The sequence below is a fragment of the Saccopteryx bilineata genome, chromosome 2, assembly GCF_036850765.1.
Source record: "Saccopteryx bilineata isolate mSacBil1 chromosome 2, mSacBil1_pri_phased_curated, whole genome shotgun sequence".
Classification (NCBI taxonomy): Eukaryota; Metazoa; Chordata; class Mammalia; order Chiroptera; family Emballonuridae; genus Saccopteryx; species Saccopteryx bilineata.
In genome coordinates, this window is record NC_089491.1 from 312,555,055 (window position 1) to 312,576,567 (window position 21,513).

Genomic DNA, 21,513 nt, shown 5'->3' on the forward strand with positions numbered 1-21,513 from the left:
TTCCTGTCTGTTCCTCTCTCTGACTCTCTCTGTCTCTGCCACAAAAAAACTACTAGAATTAATAAATGTATTCAGTAAAGTAGCAGAATACAAAATCAATATTCAGAAATCAGTTGTATTTTTAAACACCAATAACAAACTATTAGAGAAATTAAGAAAAAAACTCCCTTTTACAATTGCATTTAAAAAAATAACTAGTAATCAATTTAACCAAGGAGGTAAAAGATCTGTACTCAGAAATCTATAAGACATTGAAAAAAAATTGAAGAAGAAAAATAAATGGAAGCATATACTATACTCATGGATAGGACAGATCCAAAGCAATCTATAGATTCAATGCAATCCTTATTAAATTACCAATGGCATTTTCCACATAACTAGAACAAATAATCCTAAAATTTATATGGTGCCACAGAAGACCCTGAATAGTAAAAGCAACCTTGAGAAAGAAAAACAAAGTTGGAGGTATCATACTACTTGCTATCAAACTATACTACAAGTCTACAGTAATTGAAACAATATGGTACTAACATAAAAATGGACACATAAATCAATAGAACAGAAAAAGAACTCATGGCCCTGGCTGGTTGGCTCAGTGGTAGAGCATCGGCCTGGCGTGCAGAAGTCCCTGGTTCGATTCCCGGCCAGGGCACACAGGAGAAGCGCCCATCTGCTTCTCCACCCCTCCCCCTCTCCTTCCTCTCTGTCTCTCTCTTCCCCTTCCGCAGCCGAGGCTCCATTGGAGCAAAGATGGCCTGGGCGCTGGGGATGGCTCCTTGGCCTCTGCCCCAGGCGCTAGAGTGGCTCTGGTCGCGACAAAGCGATGCCCCGGAGGGGCAGAGCATCGGCCCCCTGGTGGGTGCGCCGGGTGGATCCCAGGCGGGCGCATGCGGGAGTCTGTCTGTCTTCCCCCCCCCTGCCCCCTCCCGTTTCCAGCTTCAGAGAAATACAAAAAAAAAAAACAAAACTCAGAAATATGTGCAAAAAATAAAATAAAACTAGACCAATTTATTACATTATATACAAAGATAAACTCAAGATAGATTAAAAACTTAAATGTGAGACCCAAAACCATAAAACTCCTAGAACAGCGGTTCTCAACCTGTGGGTCGCGACCCCGGCGGGGGTCGAACGACCAAAACACAGGGGTCGCCTAAAGTCATCGGACCCCCGCCGGGGTCGCGACCCACAGGTTGAGAACTGCTGCCTTAGAAAAAAACACAGGCCGTAAACTCTGACATTGCTCTTTTTTCTCTTTTTTTTAAATTGAATTTCATTGGGGTGACACTGGTTAACATAATTATATAGGTTTCAGGTGCCAAATTCTACAACCAGTCTCTGTATAACATATTGCGTGTTCACCTCCCGATATGACATTGCTTTTTATTTATTTATTTTATTTTTTACAGGGACAGAGAGAGAGTCAAAGAGAGGGATAGATAGGGACAGACAGACAGGAATGGAGAGAGATGAGAAGCATCAATCATCAGTTTTTTGTTGCGACACCTTAGTTGTTCATTGATTGCTTTCTCATATGTGCCTTGACCGGGGGCCTTCAGCAGACCGAGTAACCCCTTGCTGGAGCCAGCGACCTTGGGTCCAAGCTGGTGAGCTTTTGCTCAAGCCAAATGAGCCCGCACTCAAGCTGGCAACCTCAGGGTCTCGAACCTGGGTCCTTCCGCATCCTAATCCGACACTCTATCCACTGCACTACCTCCTGGTCAGGCCTGACATTGCTCTTAATAATATTTTTTTTTCATATGTCTCTTCAGGCAAAGGAAACAGAAGAGAAAATAAACAAATGGGGGACTACATCAAACTAAGAGTTTTTGCACAGCAAAGGCAACCATCAACAGAATTAAAAGACAACCCATTGAATGGGAGAAAATATTTGCCAATGATATAGTCGATAAGGGGTTAATATCCAAAATATATAAGGAACTCATAAGAGTTAACACCAAAAAGACAAACAATCTAATTTTTAAAAATGGGCAGTGAACCTGAATAAACATTTCTCCAAAGAGGACATATATACAGGTGGCCAAAAGATATATGAGAAGATGCTCAATGTCACTAATCATCAGAAAAATGCAAATTAAAAGCACCATGAGATACCACCTCATCCCTGTCACAACAGCTATCATAAAAAAAATCAACAAATGTCCCTGACCAGGTGTATAGAGCATCGACCTGGGACACTGAGGACCCAGGTTTGAAACCCCGAGGTCGCCAACTTAAGCATGAAATCAGAGACATGACCCCATGGTTGCTGTCTTGAAGCCCGAGGTCACTAGCTTGAGCCCAAGGTCTCTGGCTTGAGCAAGGAGCAAGGGGTCACTGGCTCAGCTGGAGTCCCCAGTCAAGGCATGTGTAAGGCCAGTGGCTGCTGCCATGGCCATACAGGTTCTCGGTAGACAACCTGCCGATTCAGGCAGACAGTAAAGGAACTGTGGAGCCAGAAAATGGTGGGCCATTCCATTTATTAGTCTCATAACGACAGCACAATGTCTATCTGAGCACTCTGCCCAAGGCACTAACTGGTGGCCCATCTCTAGCCCTCTACTCCACGGTAGGTGGGAGGGCCTGTATCCCAGGGCTGTATCCAGGGAGACCATTAAGTGCCCTTGGTGCATCTCTCCAACTGGACAAGCTTCATACCAATCTGATCCAAATCCTGCTGTCTGCACCAGATGTAAGGCCAATAGTCGCTGCCATCATGGCCATGCTGGTTCCCATTGGATTTGGGAACCGACTCGGCCTCCTCTCCAGAGACCACTCCAGTTCCAGGCGCTGTACCTGCAGGTCACTGAACTGCAGATCTTTCTCTCGTGACCATTCCAGTTCATGCTGTTGCTGCCACTCTGCAGTTCATTCAGGAGCTCTCGACCTCGACTCTTGGTTTCCTCTTGCAGGGCTGTAAAGAAAACCAGCCAGCCATCAGTCCCCAAAAGGAGGGTCATGGGGAACCATATGCTGGAAAGAAACAACCACTCCTCTACCCCACCCCTCAAGGGTGGTGGCGGCTCCATACCAATCTAATCCGAATCCTGCCAGTGGCCGTAGCCATGGCCATGCATGCAGGTTTCCATTGGAGTCAAGGCAGACAGTAAAGGAACTGTGGAGCCAGAAAATGGACCATTCCATTTATTAAGTCTCTCAACGGCAGACAAGCAAACAGGCAGGAAAGGCCACTTCCCTCTCATAAGCCCCTCAGCTCTCTGGATTCACTGATTCACTGGACTCATAGGTCCCCACCAGCCTCAGCACTCTCTGGCAAAACAAGCCTGACAGCAATACCCCCTCTCCTGCAAAACAATCACCCCTCCCCATGGAGGCAGACAATCCACAATTTGCAATCTGCTGTCCTGAGGGCAAGCACCCACAGCCTTGCACAGACCGCACACACGTGGCGCTTGCTGCCAATGCAAAATACCAGCGAGCAAATCTAAACACACTAGTTTACCCAACAGCATGTATGATAAAGCAATCAATGAACAACTAAAGTGAAGCAGCTACAAGTTGATGTTTCTCATCTCTCTCCTCCTTCTCTCTCTCCCTTCCTCTCTCTCTCTCTCTCTCTCAAATCAGTAAAAAAAAAAAAAAGACTAAGCAAAGCAGACATAGATCAATGCCCTTGTGGAGCTGAGAGCATGACAGGAAAAGATGGGAGATTAGTATGACAGAAGTTATAAGTGCGTTAGCAAAAGAGAAAAGCGGAATAAGGGACAGACAACACGGCGAAGGACAAGAAAGAGCAGTGGACTGCAATTTTTTATTGGGTGATTAGGCGAGATTTCATTGAAGAGAAGAAGAGGTAAGCCATGTAGATATTTGAGGAAAAGGTTTGAGAGGTAAGGTGTGGAAAGACACATGATGTATGGCCTTGTCAGTGCCATACCAGTGTGGCAGAGACATTCGTCAAAAACTCCATTTATGGCCCTGGCCGGTTGGCTCAGCGGTAGAGCGTCGGCCTGGAGTGCAGAAGTCCCGGGTTCGATTCCCGGCCAGGGCACACAGGAGAAGCGCCCATCTGCTTCTCCACCCCTCCCCCTCTCCTTCCTCTCTGTCTCTCTCTTCCCCTCCCGCAGCCAAGGCTCCATTGGAGCAAAGATGGCCCAGTCGCTGGGGATGGCTCTGTGGCCTCTGCCTCAGGCGCTAGAATGGCTCTGGATGCAACAGAGCAATGCCCCAGAGGGGCAGAGCATCGCCCCCTGGTGGACATGCCAGGTGGATCCCGGTCGGGCGCATGCGGGAGTCTGACTACCTCCCCGTTTCCAGCTTCAGAAAAATGAAAAAAAAAAAAAGGAAAAAAACTCCATTTACATGCCTGACCTCTGGTGGCGCAGTGGATAAAGCATCGACCTGGGAACACTGAGGTTGCTGGTTCAAAACCCTGCACTTGTCGGGTCAAGGCATATATGGGAGTTGATGCTTCCTGCTCCTCTCCCCTTTCTCTCTTTCTCTCTCCCTCCCTCCCTCCCTCCCTCCTCTCTAAAATGAATAAATAAAAAGGATAAAAATAAAAATAAACAAAAAAACCCCTCCATTTACTCTGCCACATTCCCAGCTCCCTTGCCGTTAGGTGGGACTATACGGCTAGTTTGGGCCAACAAAATGTGAGTGGATCCTGACTAGGCAGTGGAACAGTGGATAGAGCGTCGGACTCGGATGCAGAGGACCCAGGTTCTAGGCCCTGAGGTCGCCAGCTTGAGCGCGGGCTCATCTGGTTTGAGCAAGGCTCACCAGCTTGGACCCAAGGTCGCTGGCTTGAGCAAGGGGTCACTCAGTCTGGTGTAGCCCCCTGGTCAAGGCACATATAAGAAAGCAATCAATGAACAACTAAGGGGTCGCAACGAAAAACTAATGATTGATGCTTCTCATCTCTCTCCTTTCCTGTCTGTCTGTCCCTATCTATCCCTCTCTCTGACTCTCTCTTTGTCTCTATAAAAAAAGTATGAGTGGAAGTGTCGTGTGTCACTTCTAACTTTGGCAACGAGTATTCCATTTTTGATGCTCTGGTCTTTCTTTCACTGATGTGGTATCTGTTCCCGATGCTGCAGCTACAAGATGGTAGTGCCTCTATCAGCCTAGGTCCTTGAGTGACTACAGGGTGGGCAAAAGTATATAGGTTTATAGTTGTCTATATGGAAAAAGACATGCAGGTTATGATTATTATGATAGCTTTATTAACTCAAAAGAATGTCACAATGCAACTATAAATGTACTTTTGCCCACCTTTGTATGTGGAGCAGAGCCTTCCCTACTAACATGTGTGTAACATGTGTCATGAGCTGAGTCACTAGCTTATAGCACTCTGGAGAGACAGCCACTCTCTGGAATGGAGACTCTTATTATGAGATTTAGAGGGGGTTATCACCACAGTACGACTTAGTCCATCTGCCCTGACATTGGATTTACCCGTAGCTTTTACTCTGTGTTAACTGAGTCAGTTGTTTTTAATTGGAAAAATGCAAGAGCATCATTGTTTAGTTTTAAATACTTTGATAACACTGGGGAACAAAATTTTTGTTGCATACACAAAAACACTTGTTCTTACCTAATTCGAGTGTGCTGATTTCAAATCTGACATTAGTTTTTCTCTGTAAGCTACAGGGTTTTTTTGCAATTCAAGATTTTAGGTTTTCATGTTATTGTAAAATTTTCAACATTTAGTTTAACATAATGAAGTAGAATGTCTTCTTGGGCATCATTTTTGTGAAAATATAATAATTTATATAATGCAGTAAATACACTAAAAGATATGATTGCATCAGAATTTGTCTACAATTTTGAAATAGAACATATTTAAACACTTATTTTAATCATAAAATTTGCGTAAAACTTATTTAAATTCTATTCAGGCAAAAATTTGCGTTTGTAGCTCTTGCATTTGTGTACTTGTTGAGGACAATCTCATTTGATGCTCCCGCAGTAGTCTGCTCATCACTAACAGCTCCAAGATTTTCAGGAAACTTATCAAGGTGACTGTTCACGAAGTGAAGCTTAACGTTCGTGTTACATCCAATGTCGCAGAAAGCCAACAGCATCCTTTGAACCAGAAGGTCATAGTTTTCTGCTTTTTTGTTGCCAAGGAAGTTCTTTATAACTGCCACAAAAGACTACCATGCTGCTTTCTCCTCCTTATTCATCTTCCTGGCAAATTCTTCGTCATGTATGAGGGTTCGAATTTGAGGTCCATCAAATATACCTGCTTTTATCTTCTCGAAAGACAAGGCAGGAAAAGCAGAAATAATATGTTGAAAGCATTTACTTTCTCTATTCAAAGCCTGAACAAGTTGCTTCATTAAGCCAAGTTTGATGTGAAGTAGGGGGAAAATGATCCTGTCTTGATTAACTACAGGTTCATTCACAATATTTTGCATCCCTACTTCCACAGCTTCATGTTTCGGCCACTCCTTCTGTGTCCAGTGTTTCTCCCAAGCTCAGCTGTCCTACAAACACAGAAAGCAAGGATACTTCGTGAAACCTCTCTGTTGTCCTAGCAGGAATTTTACCATTTTAAGATCCACACAAATGATCCAGTTATGCTCCTCGTACTTTAGAAAGTCGAGGACAATTTTTATGTCATTGTAATCTTCTCACAGATGAGTTGAATAACCAATTGGAACCACTGCATAAACATTACTGTTATGTAGGAGAACACATTTCAGACTCTGTTTAGAGCTGTCAAGAAATAGCCACCATTCTGTTGGACTGTAAGTGGTAACACCTAGCTGGCTGAGAAGACTACTGATATCATGACAGTAAACAAAGTGTTTGTCTTCGGAAAAAAAGTCCACAAAAATTTTTTCACGCTTCCTGAAATGGGATACTTTAGCTGACCGGTGAGGTACTTTCTTTTTTTGAAGCCTGGAGGCTAATAACTCAGCTGCTTTCTTTGATAGGCCCAAATCTCTTACTAAGTCATTCAATTCGGTTTGGTTAAACTGCTGAAGGGGCCTGACCAGTGGTGGCGCAATGGACAGAGCACCGACCTGGGGTGCTGAGGATCCAGGTTCAAAACCCCAAGGTTGACGGCTTGAGCACAGGCTCACTAGCTCGAGCTCAACATGATCCCATGGTTGCTGGCCTGAAACCAAAGGTTGCTGGCATGAGCAAGGGGTCACACTGGCTTGTCTGGAGCCCCCTGGTCAAGGCACGTATGAGAAACAATCAATGAACAACTAAAGTGACACAACTATAAATTGTTGCTTCTCATCTCTATCCCTTCCTGTCTCTCTTCTCTCTCTCACACACACACAAAAAAAATTAAACTGCTGAGGGGTTAATGACTGCTTGGCATGAAAAGAAGACCCTTCAGATTCTACAACCATTTCCTCATGCATTTTATCAAAATACACTTGATCATCATGTTCACTTTCTTCGTCCTTAGAAGAAATAAAACCATTGAAAACTGGAACCGGGAGTGTCTCAGAGTGTGGGATAGGTCGTATTGCTGAAGGACTATTAGGATATGCGATCATATGCCAGTTTTTTCTTGCCGATGCCCTTTGTATGGATCAGACAGAAATAACAGTCACTGCTGTGCTCCTTAGGTTCATGCCAAACCATGAGAATACCAAAAGGCATTCCTTTGCATTTTCCTTTTGTCCAGTCATGAAGCATTTCCTCACAATTATGACACACAATATGAGGAGCCCAATTCTTGTCTTGATCGCCAAGGGGAACTTGAAAATAGGCAATATATGCACATATCACAAATGATGAAATATTGCGCCTTTGACATTGAAGTGTGTAACAGCCACATATATAACAGAAGGTGTCAGGACTATTCTTACATTTATGCTTACTCGAAGAAGCCATGATTCAATTTTAAGACAAAATAAGATGGTGTTTTTATCAGATAATAATTTTTTACATTTCAAAACAACTACAATTATGTAAAAGTGATGTTTGTAAAACATTAATTGCCTTGTGGTTATGTTCAATCCAAGAGTCGTTGCCCTTTAACTCCAATTTAAAAACCAATGCATGGGCCCTGGCCGGTTGGCTCAGCGGTAGAGCGTCGGCCTAGCGTGTGGAGGACTCAGGTTCGATTCCCGGCCAGGGCACACAGGAGAAGCACCCATTTGCTTCTCCACCCCTCCGCGGCGCTTTCCTCTCTGTCTCTCTCTTCCCCTCCCGCAGCCAAGGCTCCATCGGAGCAAAGATGGCCCGGGCGCTGGGGATGGCTCCTTGGCCTCTGCCGCAGGCGCTAGAGTGGCTCTGGTCACAACATGGCGACACCCAGGATGGGCAGAGCATCGCCCCCTGGTGGGCAGAGCGTCGCCCCTGGTGGGCGTGCCGGGTGGATCCTGGTCGGGCGCATGCGGGAGTCTGTCTGACTGTCTCTCCCTGTTTCCAGCTTCAGAAAAATGAAAGAAGAAAAAAAAAAAAAAGTAAAAACCAATGCATACCATTAACTGTAACAAAAAGAAATTAAAATTGCATAAAAACTAGAGCATGCACCAAAAAACAGATTTCAGATTTGGAATCAGCGATGCAGAAATATATAGAAATAGTTCTAAAACCTCATGCAACAGAAAATGAAAAAAAAAATTGTTTCCCAGTGTAGTTAGTAAATGTAACATATTATATTTTCTAAGATGGCCATAACAAAATCCGCCATCATGGATTCTCTTCTTTTTTATAATGACATTGCCACCTCCACTTCCCATCCCACCCTCAGGTCTTCAGGGCCAACACACCTGGAGCTGTCACCGCCTGTGATAAAAATGCCTTCTTCTGAAATAACCTCCTGAAGGACATGCCTGAGGCTCTTGTTGAGGAGCTGTCACCTTTCTCAAAATCCTTTTTTTCTTTTATCAATTTGAGAGAGAGAAGGGAGAGAGAGAGAGAGAGAGAGGAACATCGATCTGTCCCTGTATGTGCCCTGACTGGGAATTGAACCGGCAACCTCTGCAGTTCAGGACGATGCTCTCCAACCAAGTTATCCATCCATCCAGGGCAGGAGCTGTCACTCTTTTCAGAGATATGTCCACGGCGGTTTACTTGGTTTGTTTGTTTCTTTTTTCATCATAAATTTGCTTGTAAGCAGATAATGTACCATGAACATTCCTCTCTATTAATGAAAACCTTTCAGGGTTGGGGGCCATGCTTTCAAACCTTTTAAGGAGCAAAAGCTTCTGCTAAACCCTTCACTGTGAATTTTCTTTGTCTTTTCTCCTGTAATTTCTGTTGGAATCCATGGGAGTCCAAAAAGACCAGAGTAACAGGCTTTATAGAAAGGAATAAAGGAACCCTGCCAGGCACAGCCTGGGACTGGGTTTTAAGGGGTTTTGGGAGGGGGAGTGAGACGGGTAGTGGGGCATTAGCCCATTGGCTGCTGGACCAAGGAGGGTCTTTAATGGAAGTTTGCCAGGACTTTTCAGCTTGTGACGTCAGACATTCTTTAACGGTTGGTCATTTGCTGCAAGCCCTGAAACAGACTTACTGGCAGGGTTGAAGAAATGAAACCTAAGATTTTCTTTTTCTTTTGCCTCTTCTTCAGCAATGTGTCCCTGTTCCAGTTCCAATAGCTCCTCATTAGTCAATTCCTCAGGAGCCACCGGTAGGCACTCCTCAAAGTCGTCTGCTTTCACACAGGTTAAAGCTGTTTGTTTTCTCAACCACAGCCTTGTTGATTGTTGCAACCTTTGTGCTACAAAATTATGTTGGCTTCAACATCACCAGCACCACTTATGGAAAATTTTTGGCTCCATTATAATCTTATGGAATCACCATCATATATGCAATCTGTCAAGGATTAAAAATCCTCATGTGGCACATAATTGTATAGCACAATATTTGACATTTGCATATGTTGCAAAGTGATCACCACAGTAAGTCTAGTTAACATCCATTACCACACATCATTACTAACTTTTTTTCTTGTGATAAGAAGTGCTTCTCAGTCTTGAATACATACATTTAAATCACCTATGAATCTTTTTAAAATGTAAGTTGTAATTAGCAGGTCTGGAGCAGGCTGAAATTCTCTGCAGTTCTACAGTCACCCAGTGATGCCCACACTTGAGTGGTTAGGGCAGCTAGCTCCAGATGATCCCTGCTTTCTTCTCCAACCTTCCAAAATGATGGGAGCTCATGCCTGGAGTTTTGAAATCTATCTTCCCCTCCTCTTAAAGATCGGAGCCTCCTATTTTTACCACAGTCTTTTGACACTTTGTTGTTTTTTATTAATTTGAGAGATAGAGAGAGAAACATTAATCTGCTCCTGTATGTGCCCTGACTGGGGATTGAACCAGCAACCTCTGCACTTTGGGATGACGCTCTAACCCAGGGGTAGTCAACCTTTTTATACCTACCGCCCACTTTTGTATCTCCGTTAGTAGTAAAATTTTCTAACCGCCCACTGGTTCCACAGTAATGGTGATTTATAAAGTAGGGAAGTAACTTTACTTTATAAAATTTATAAAGCAGAGTTACAGCAAGTTAAAGCATATAATAATAATTACCAAGCCTGACCAGGCAGTGGTGCAGTGATAGAGTGTCAGACTGGGATGTAGAGGACCCAGGTTCGAGACCCCGAGGTCGCCAGCTTGAGCGCGGGCTCATCTGGTTTGACCAAAAAGCTCACCAGCTTGGACCCAAGGTCGCTGGCTTGAGCAAGGGGTTACTCGGTCTGCTGAAGGCTCGCGGTCAAGGCACATATGAGAAAGCAATCAATGAACAACTAAGGTGTCACAACGAAAAACTAATGATTGATGCTTCTCATCTCTCTCTGTTCCTGTCTGTCTGTCCCTGTCTAACCCTCTCTCTGACTCTCTCTCTGTCCCTGTAAAAAATAAAAAATAAAGGCCCTGGCTGGTTGGCTCAGTGGTAGAGTGTCGGCCTGGCATGCAGGAGTCCCAGATTCGATTCCCGACCAGGGCACATAGGAGAAGCGCCCATCTGCTTCTCCACCCCTCCCCCCTCTCCTTCCTCTCTGTCTCTCTCTTCCCCTCTTGCAGCCAAGGCTCCATTGGAACAAAGTTGGCCCCGACGCTGAGGATGGCTCTGTGGCCTCTGCCTCAGGCGCTAGAATGGCTCTGGTTGCGGCAGAGCGATGCCCCAGATGGGCAGAGCATCGCCCCCTGGTGGGCATGTCGGGTGGATCCCGGTCAGGCACATGCGGGAGTCTGTCTGACTGCCTTCCCGTTTCCAACTTCAGAAAAATACCAAAAAATAAATAAATAAATAAATAAATAAATAAAAATAAAATAAAAAAGAAAAATATTTTAAAAAATAATTACCAAGTACTTTATGTCGGATTTCTGCTAAGTTTGGCAGAATAAATCTTTATAAAACAACTTACTATAGCTAAATCTATCTTTTTATTTTTTGGTTGCTCCGCTACTGCCCACCATGAAAGCTGGAACACCCACTAGTGGACAGTAGCAACCAGGTTGACTACCACTGCAACCAATTGATCTATCCAGTCAGGGCACTTTTGTGTGTGTGTGTGACAGAGACAGAGAGAGACAGAGAGAGGGACAGACAGGAAAGGAGAGAGGTGAGAAGCATCAATTCTTCGTTGCAGCACCTTAGTTGTTCATTGATTGCTTTCTCACATATGCCTTGACTGGGGGGCTACAGCAGAGTGAGTGACTCCTTGCTCAAGCCAGTGATCTTGGGCTCAAACTGGTGAGCTTGCACTCAAGTTGGCGGCCGTGGGGTTTTGAATCTGGGTCCTCTGCATCCCAGTCTGACGCTGTATCCACTGTGCTGCCGCCTGGTCAGGCAGGGCACTTTTGACACTTCTATTGTCCAGAATTCCTCACGGACTGGGGCCAAGGCCCCCACTCCCATCTGTGCACGTTCCCTCCATGCTACTGCTGAACTTCACAGGATAGGCAGTCAGTGAACAAATGGGCTATAGATTTGATTCTCACCTTTCCATAACTTCAATTCTCCTATTTATTTTTCTTTTTTTTTTTTTTTGTATTTTTCTGAAGCTGGAAACAGGGAGAGACAATCAGACAGAATCCCGCATGCGCCCGACCGGGATCCACCCGGCATGCCCACCAGGGGGCGACACTCTGCCTACCAGGGGGCGATGCTCTGCCCCTCCGGGGCGTCGCTCTGTCACAACCGAGCCACTCTAGCGCCTGGGGTAGATAGAGGCCAAGGAGCCATCCCCAGCACCCTGCCATCCTTGCTCCAATGGAGCCTGGGCTGTGGGAGGGGAAGAGAGAGACAGAGAGGAAGGAGAGGGGGAGGGGTGGAGAAGCAGATGGGCGCTTCTCCTGTGTGCCCTGGCTGGGAATCGAACCCGGGGCTTCTGCACGCCAGGCCGACGCTCTACCACTGAGCCAACCGGCCAGGGCCTCTTTCTTTCTCTTTTTTTTACAGAGACAGAGAGAGAGTCAGAGAGAGGGATAGACAGGGACAGAGAGAGATGAGAAGCATCAATCATTAGTTTTTCGTTGTGACACCTTAGTTGTTCATTGATTGCTTTCAGCAGACTGAGTAACCCCTTACTCAAGTCAGGGACCTTGGGTCCAAGCTGGTGAGCTTTGCTCAAACCAGATGAGCCCGCGCTCAAGCTGGTGACCTCGGGGTCTCAAACCTGGGTTCTCTGCATTCCAGTCCGACGCTCTACCCACTGCGCTACCACCTGGTCAGGCCAATTCTCCTATTTCCACTTTAAATATCTTAGAAGAGAAACGGGAAGAAAATAAAAGTCGGGAATTGTGTTTCCTCTGTCTCTGTCACCAGTACTCCAGCTGCTTCAGCAGAGGACTCTTTTGGCCCTTACTTGATACTCTTTCTTATTCCAAATATAACCAACCTCCCCCCTGCCATGAGAATGAGAAAACTCTAAGATGTTCCAGAAACCTCTGCCAGGATTTGGGCTTCCTGGTACTACACTAATGTGTTTGCACCCCCTTGAATTTTCTCTTAATTACATGTGGTCTTCTTGTTCTGTAAGGGATGGAAGGTGAGGGAATTTGTTGCAAGGCATCACACATACATATGTTATTTATTATTTACATTATCTATTAAATCTTTGCAGCACTTTATGAGTATCACCCTTACTTTGTCACTGAGGAAACTGAGGCTCAGAAAGGGTCAGTGACATGCCTAAGGTCACATGGCTAGACATGACTGAGCTGAGATTAGATTTCAGCTTGGTCTGACTCAGCCTTTTCTCCTGGCTTTCTCTAAACCTGAGTAATTCCGCCTGACCAGGTAGTGATGCAATGATAGAGCATCGATCTGGGACACCAAAGATCCAGGTTTGAAACTCCAAGGTCAAGCCCTGGCCAGTTGGTTCAGTGGTAGACTGTTGCCCAGGTGGAAGTTCTAGGTTTGATTCCCAGGCAGGGCACACAGAAGAAGTGACCATCTGCTTCTCCATCCCTCCCCCTCCCTTTTTCTCTCTCAATCTCTCTCCTCCCCTCCCCTCCCACAGCCATGGCTCAAATGGTTCAAGCAATTTGGCCCTGGGTGCTGAGGATGGCTCCATGGCCTTGTCTCAGGAGCTGAAATAACTCGGTTGCCGAGCAACAGAGCAGCAGCCTCAGATGGGCAGAGCATCCCCCCTGTAGGGGGCTTGCCTGGTGGATCCTGGTCAGGGCTCATGTGGGAGTCTGTTTCTCTGCCTCCCTTCCTCCTCACCTCTTAATAATAATAATAATAATAATAATAATAATACTGTAATAATAATAATAAAACCAAGATTGCTGGCTTAAGTGTGGGATCATACATGACCCCATGGTTGCTGGCTTGAGCCCTAAGGTCACTGGCTTGCAGCCTGTTGGGCAAACAAGTGTGTTAGGCTTGCGCACCTTGTACTTTGCCTGATTGGTGCTTGCCCTCATGGTGGCAGAATGTAGATTGCAGATTGCCGGCCACCATTGGGAGGGACCATTTTTTGCTATTGTTTCCAGAGAAGGGGTTCTCCACTCCCCACATGTTTTTGCTTGTGAGTCCTGAGACAGAGAAGCAGTTTGCCCTGACTGCTTGCTTGTCCAGCATTGTGAGACTCTAATAAACAGAATGGCCCCCCATCCACCAGCTGCACAGTTCCTTTACTGTCTACCCAAATCCAATGTGAACCTGCATGGCCACAGCTACTGGCCTTACAACTGGTGCAGCCGGCAGGATTCAGATCAGATTGGTAGATTCAGATCAGAGCCGTCAACACCCTTGAAGGGTGGGGCGGAGGAGTTGTCGTTGCTCTCCTGTGTATGGTTCCCCATGGCTCTCCTTTTGGGGGCTGTAGGGTGGGTGTTTTTGCAACCCTGCATGAGGAAACCAGGAGTTCTGTGCAAGAAGCTGCCTGAGATTGAAAGCGCCAGGGTGAGCTGCAAACAGAGCAGCATGAGCTGGAATGGTCACTGGAGAAAGAGCTGCAGGTCCGAGAACTGCAGGTCAGGCTACAGGCTGAAAACCAGTGACAGCCTGAACTGGAACAAGCGCTGGCAAAGGAGGCCGACTGCTCTCAAAAACTGCAGTGTGAGATACAGGCTGAACATCAATGGCGCCTGAAACTGGAATGATCTCTGGAGGAGTTACAGGTTTATGAGTTCCAGTTTGCCCTGGAAGTGGAACTCTGGCACCAACAGTTGGTGGAAACACAACTGTGGGTTCAAGAGCTTGAATCTCAGCTTCAGGCTGAGAGTTGGCAGCCACCGGAGCTGAAGCAGGCACTGAAGATGGATCTGCATTTGAACAAGCAGAGTGGCTCTGAGCTGGCAGGAGTAGACATTTTTGACTCTTCTGAGGGGGAGGTTCAGGCTGAAGATGCCATCTGCAAACTCAGAGCCTGGCCAGTGGTTGCTCAGAAGGTAAAAACCCAGCAGCAAAAAGTCCCTCAGGGGCAACCACAGCCTCCTCCTTAGGTACTGGAGCACTCTGTGGTCCAGCCCTACACCCAGGCAGAGCTGATGGCAGAAACCTACCGAGCCCCTGGTAGCCTAGTTGGGGCAATTGTGGGACATAGGGGGTGGATGGCATCATGCTCTCCAGAACAGAGGTGGAGATATTGGCTGCTATTACCACGCACTCCTCCTTGAGGCAGCATCTTCAGAACTGCTATGGCAACCCAGGAAACCATACCCTTTTAGAAGGGGTGATGACTGCTATTCCTACAGTCTGGCAGAATGCCGGAGACTTGTCAGAAGCAGTGAGCAGGTAGCAATGCTATAGTGAGCTAGTAGGAGTCCTTTGGGAACTAGGTATAAAGAATGCTGCTATCAACCTGAGGTTCCGTGGGCCAGATGAGGAAGTGTTTACAGCAGGGATGAGGGACCTCATTCTCTGCAGTGCCCCATCTTCCCTTTTTGGGCCCCTAGTGGCTATCTTGGGTCCCTATGTGGGGCAGCCTATCAACATGGTTAGGCAGATGGTAGCAGATTTAGGGGAGCTGGAGGCAGCACAGGGTCATAAAGCAGTGAGGGCTGCTGCCTGTGCTGCCCTATCCCACAACTAACAAGGGAAATAAACCTGTAAAGATTACCCAAATACAGCTGTGAGTAGATTTGGTTGCATATGGGGCAGATAGAAATTGGATGGCAAGTCTAAAATGTTATTTTGGAGCTTTGATGGCAGCTTAAACCAGAACAGAGGTTCCAGTTGCTGAGACGAAAGGCCCCAGCAGCTACCAATAAAACAGTTGGTACATGGGTGGCACGGTTACAAGATTATGATGGAGACAGCCAAGGGAGAGGAGGATCTCCAAAACCCATTGTTCCAGTTTGAATAGGGGGAAGACTGAGAGACCCACCTAACAGGCTGGGCAGGGAGGCCTGAGACCCCATGTAAAGTTGAAAATCCATTGATCATCTTCTAATGTGCAGCAGGTGTTGGCATTAGAAGATAATAGGTGTTTTTTTTTTTCAGCAGCGGCAGCAACAAATAAGAGAACTACCATGGTGGCACAGCCCTGAATGTGTTTGACCCCGCCAAGCCCTATAATCTTGCTGAGGGGTTTGGATGGGGCTTAACAGAGTGCTTATGGAAAGGTGCTGAGATTCTTTATTAAGGAGCTGTGTGCCTAGTTGCCTGTAATGGACCTTTACCTGGGTGATTTGCACAGACAGCTGGGATATCGTGGACTGATCACTGAGTGGTGTAATGGACTCTTGGACTGCAACCAGAGTGGGGCACCAGCTCCCTTGTTGGATGGACATGCCGTTTTTGGACAGTATGAGAGACACTGATGGGGGGGGGGTGCCCAGCTCTGGTGGAGGCCCTCCTGCACTGGCAAGGTGCTCTCATCCAGTTGCAGAGATGCACCAAGGACAATTTATGGTTTCCATGGACATAACCCTGGACTATACAGGCCCTCTTACCTACAGTAGGTCAGGGGGCTAGAGGTGGGGGTCCAGTTAGCGCCTTGGGCAGAGTGCTCAAGGAGACATTGTGAAGGGTACCTTTGTAATTATTATAATTGTATAACTTTTGCTATTGCTGTAGTCTGTTTGTTTATGCAATGTGCTCCACTCCTCACACAGGGACCATCATGGAAGATACCTGTTGTGTGGATTGTGAAGCAACCAACCCTAAACAGTGGAATGTTGGGCAAACAAGTGTGTCAGGCTTGCTTGCCTTGTACTTTACCTGATTGGTGCATGAGCACAGGGCAGCACTTCATGTGTATGGTCTACGTGGGACTGCAGGTGCTTACCCTCAGGGCAGCAGAAGGTAGATTGCAGATTGCCTGCTGCCTTTGGGAGGGGCCATTTCTTGCTATTTGCCAGAGAAGGGTTTCCCCACCTCCTCCCCAGCCTGTTTTTATTTATTTATTTTTTGTGTGTGTGACAGAAACAAAGAGAAAGACAGAGAGAGGGATGGATAGGGACAGAGAGACAGGAAGGGAGAGAGATGAAAATCATCTTTCTTCATTGCAGCACCTTAGTTGTTCATTGATTGCTTTCTCATATGTGCCTTGACTGGGGGTGGGGGGTGTACTACAGCAGAACGAATGACCCCTTGCTCAAGCCAGTGACCTTGGGCTCAAGACAGCAACCCACACTGAAGCTGGTGAGCCTGTGCTCAAGCCAGCGACCTTGGGGTTTCAAACCTAGGTCCTCTGCTTCCCAGTCTGACACCCCATTCACTGTGCCTCCACCTGGTCAGGCTTTTTTTTTTTTTTTTTTTTTTAGATTTTACTTATTGACTTTTGGAGGGGGGGAGAGAAAGAGAGAGAAAGAGAGGGACAGTGAGAAGGAGGGGGAAGAAGTAGGAAGCATCTGCTCACAGTAGTTACTTCCTGTATGTGCCTTGACCAGGTAAGCCCAGGGATTTGAACCAGCAACATCAGTGTTCCAGGTTGACACTTTATCCACTGTACCACCACAGGTCAGGGTTCCCCCACCTGTTTTTGCTTGTGAGTCCTAAGAGAGAAAGAAGCAGTTTGCTTTGCCTACTTGTTCATCCACTGTTGCGAGACTCTAATAAACAGAATGGCCCACCATCCTCTGGTTCCACTGTTCCTTTACCATCTGCCCAAATCCAATGTGAATCTGCATGGCCATGGCCACCGGTCTTACAAAGCCAAAGGTCACTGGCTTGAACCCAAGGTTGCTGGCTTGAGCAATGGGTCACTGGCTCAGTTGGAATCCCAAGGCACATGTGAGAAGCAATCAATGAGCAACTAAAGTGCCACAACTACAAGCTGATGCTTCTCATCTCTCTCCCTTCCTATCTGTCCCTGTCTATCTGTCTTTCTCTCTCGCTAAAAAAAACACAACAAAACCTGAGTAACTCTAAGGTCTTTATGTGACCATACTTGATCTCTGAGTGCCCTTTTTGTTCTCATCAGCATTTTCAAACACTGAATTCATGAGGCTATTGTCCTATCCCTGTGACCACACAGTCAGGGCTTCTCTTCTTGGCCAACAGTGAATCCATTTTCTCCCTTGACCCTTCATTGGGCACAGACAAGCCTGCGTTGGGACCCCATAACTACTGAACACACTCTTTAACCTCTTTGATCTTCACTTTCATCATCTGTAAAATGAGGGTGAAAATTCTATGTCAGATGTATGATGATGAAAATAGTGAGTATAATGCTTTTCTGAGTGCCTGGCATGAAGCAAGGATAAAAGCAAAACAAGTTTACATCCATTTTTTCTTAAATATTTTATTTATTGATTTTAAAGAGCAGAAAGAGAAAGGGCATCAACTTGTAGTAGTTGCTTCCAGTATGTGCCTTGACTGGGCAAGTCTGGGGTTTTGAACTGGCGACCTCAGCATTGCAGGTCAACACTTTATCCACTGCACCACCACAGGTCAGGCAGTTTATATCCTTTTAATCCCCAATTTCTTCTCTTTATCATCGGTCAGACCTGAGACAGACTCTATGGCCTGAGTCTTCTCAGCAATACAGCCCTCTAGGGGGCAGATCCAGAGTGTGTGAGATGGAGGGGCTAAGGCATACCCCATTCCCTGTGGAATCAGGGACCTTACCAGGATAGATAGCAAGAAGTTATTAACCAGTATGTGCCACAGGCGAGAGTGGGACTCCAATGGGTAGACTAGCACTATGCAAAGGGGGCTGGGTGTGGACTGCCACAGTGCCCACCCCTCGGCACTTCCCCAACGCTCTATTGTGGATTCCCAGAGTGCTCATTTAATACTGGGTGGAGGCTCGAGCTGCTTCCATAGGCCTGTCGGAGATGCAGTTGGATAGGTAACAAGCCTCAGAGGAGAAAGAATAGTCTTTCCTATTGATGGTTACTTCTGCCAAATTCCAGTCAACCTAAAAATAACTTTAAAATAATAGGATAAGGCCCTGGCCGGTTGGCTCAGCGGTAGAGCGTCGGCCTAGCGTGCGGAGGACCCGGGTTCGATTCCCGGCCAGGGCACATAGGAGAAGCGCCCATTTGCTTCTCCACCCCTCCGCCGCACCTTCCTCTCTGTCTCTCTCTTCCCCTCCCGCAGCCGAGGCTCCATTGGAGCAAAGATGGCCCGGGCGCTGGGGATGGCTCTGTGGCCTCTGCCCCAGGCGCTAGAGTGGCTCTGGTCGCAATATGGCGACGCCCAGGAGGGTCGCAACATGGCGACGCCCAGGATGGGCAGAGCATCGCCCCCTGGTGGGCAGAGCGTCGCCCCATGGTGGGCGTGCCGGGTGGATCCCGGTCGGGCGCATGCGGGAGTCTGTCTGACTGTCTCTCCCTGTTTCCAGCTTCAGAAAAGAAAATGCAAAAATAAATAAATAAATAAATAAATAAATAAATAAATAAAATAATAGGATAAAAATAATGAAACGTAGTAGAGAACTTTAGCTTTGCAAACACGGACGTCCAGAATGGGTGAAGACCCTGCTGCCATGCTGCCTCTCCGCAGTGGAGCCTCTGTCTGTAGGCGTCTGGGGCAGGTTACAGACAGCTTCTCCTCCCTTTCTGGCCCCCACCAGGCTGCCACTCTCAGGCCTTTGCACTTCCACAGAGGCTCCTACCTTTTAGTAGGTGAGGCAGGTCCCTTGACCCCTCCTATCACACTGTGAAAGATGCTTACCCTGGTCTTTCGTCCCCTAGCTCCTACCTCTGGCAGTCCTCAGAGATAGTCCGATAAGTGCCACACAGGCATGTGCACACAATCACAGCATTCTGGATTGTTCGCTTCCTCGTTACCATGCTTACTGAGTCGTGGAGACACCTCTGTTGTCACGAGGAAAATGGCAGAGTGAGACTTGGGCACTGTTCCCTCTGCTCCTTTACATGTCCCTGCCTCCCCTGTATCAGTGGTGCCAGAGCCCCCTCCTATGCCCTCCAGGTACACAGGCTCTGGTTGCTTAGCAATGGCTTGCCTCTTCCCAGACCTCAGCAACCTCCCTTGAAGTTCTAGTAGCAGCCACAGCAGGAAGAGCCAGGCTGGACCTACAGGAGCTGCTGCTGCCGCGGACAGGCAATATGTGGGAACAAGTACTAAAATAGGTCCAAATGTGAAACCCAAGATTCCTTTTTAACACTCAGGACCCACAGTGACTCTTGGAAAGTCCTGCCATGCTCCCTGTTCCCAGCATCTGCCGGGCTGCTGGCTTCCTCCCCTATGTTGTGCTTCTCACCTCACTGTCTACCCTTCTCTCTGCTCTGGGGCTCTGGATCTGCCCCTGTGTCTCTCCTTCTCTTGAGACTCAAGGCCCCTCGTCCTTTCATCCATTCTGTAACTCCACATCCATGTATCTGTCTCTGGGGTCTCTGTGGCTGCCTCAGCCTCTCTTTGGCTCCCTCCTGCTTAGACTATATAATTTCCAATCTCCCCTTGACTAACACAATCCCTTTATTCATCACCTCCAAGGGCCCTGACCCCATGTTTCTATAGCAATCATGATCCCACCCCTTGCTACCTAACCTTTCTAGGAAAAGTCTATGGGGGACAGGGTGTGGGACACAGAAGAGGCCCCTAGCGGAATCCTGCTTTCCTCATTTAGCCTCTCCTGGACTTTAGCTTCAATGGAAACTGATCTGAGACTTCTATCAAATAAAAAGAGGACTAGTCCCTGGCTGGGGAGCTCAGTGGATAGGGTGTTGTTCCTACACGTGGAAGTTGGGTTTGATCCCTGGTCAGGGCATATGTGAGAAACAACAACTAAGTGGAACAATGAGTTGATGCTTTTCTCCTCTTTCTCTCTCTCTCTGTCTCTCCCTTACTCCATTCTCTCCCTTCCTTCCTCTCTCTCTCAATTCAATGGCAAAACATTTAAAATGAAAGAAGGAAGGAAGGAGGGAAGGAGGGAAGGAGGGAAGGAAGGAAGGAAGGGAGGGAGGGAAGGAGGGAGGGAAGGAAGGAAGGAAGGAAGGAAGGAAGGAAGGAAGGAAGGAAGGAAGGAAAAGGGAAGGAAGGAAAGAAAAGAGGACTAGACCCCTCTTGAGGCCTCCTCTCCATCCTCTCAGTTACAAGATCAGTCTTTAAGAGAAACCCTGAAGAGGCTCACACCTGTGACTGATGTCAGAAGCCTGCCTGCCTCCAGAACAGTGCTCCCAGCCCCTAGATGACCAAGTGCCCTCGAGTCTCCCTTTCTGTGTCCCCTGACTTGACCTATTTACCTATACTCCTTGCCACCCCACTCTCTTAGTCCTCAATGCTTGGGTCTGACAATATTGCCTCTGGGTTAAGAGCCAGGAGGCAAAAGCAGTCAGCAAAGAGACAGCTGAGAGGAAATACTTACAAAATAAAGGGAGATGGGGTAGAGCCCAGCTCCCATGCAGGACACAGGATGGATTTGGAGGAATGCTGAAATGAGGGCACGAGGGAAGCTTGGGGGAGGCTGGTGGGAGAGGCGGGCTAGATTCTGCCTTCTAGCAGAAGAAGCAGGCAAACAGCAGATGGAACAGAGGAGGCAGGAGGCTGGACCAAGTGACCTCACCCAAACTCTGTTGTCTGTTGTCTGCTGCTATTGCAACCTGGCCAGACTCCCAGCTCTCCTGGGTCCCCAAGTAGGAGAGCTTTTTATAGTTCACTCCCCAACTGGGTTTGAATAATTAAACAAGACAGACAAAAATAGCAACCGGACAGCGAAGGCAGTTATTTTGGGGTTTTCTGGAACACAGAGTGCTCTTG

At 47.1% G+C, this 21,513-nt stretch overlaps 1 non-coding gene across 1 annotated transcript; it reads left to right on the top strand.

Annotated features, from left to right (window-relative positions):
- Nucleotides 1–3,936: 3,936 nt before the first annotated feature.
- TRNAS-GGA (transfer RNA serine (anticodon GGA)) lies at nt 3,937–4,012 on the top strand. The gene has a single exon. It is a non-coding gene; the product is annotated as a tRNA-Ser (tRNA).
- The last annotated feature ends 17,501 nt before the right edge of the window (nt 4,013–21,513 follow it).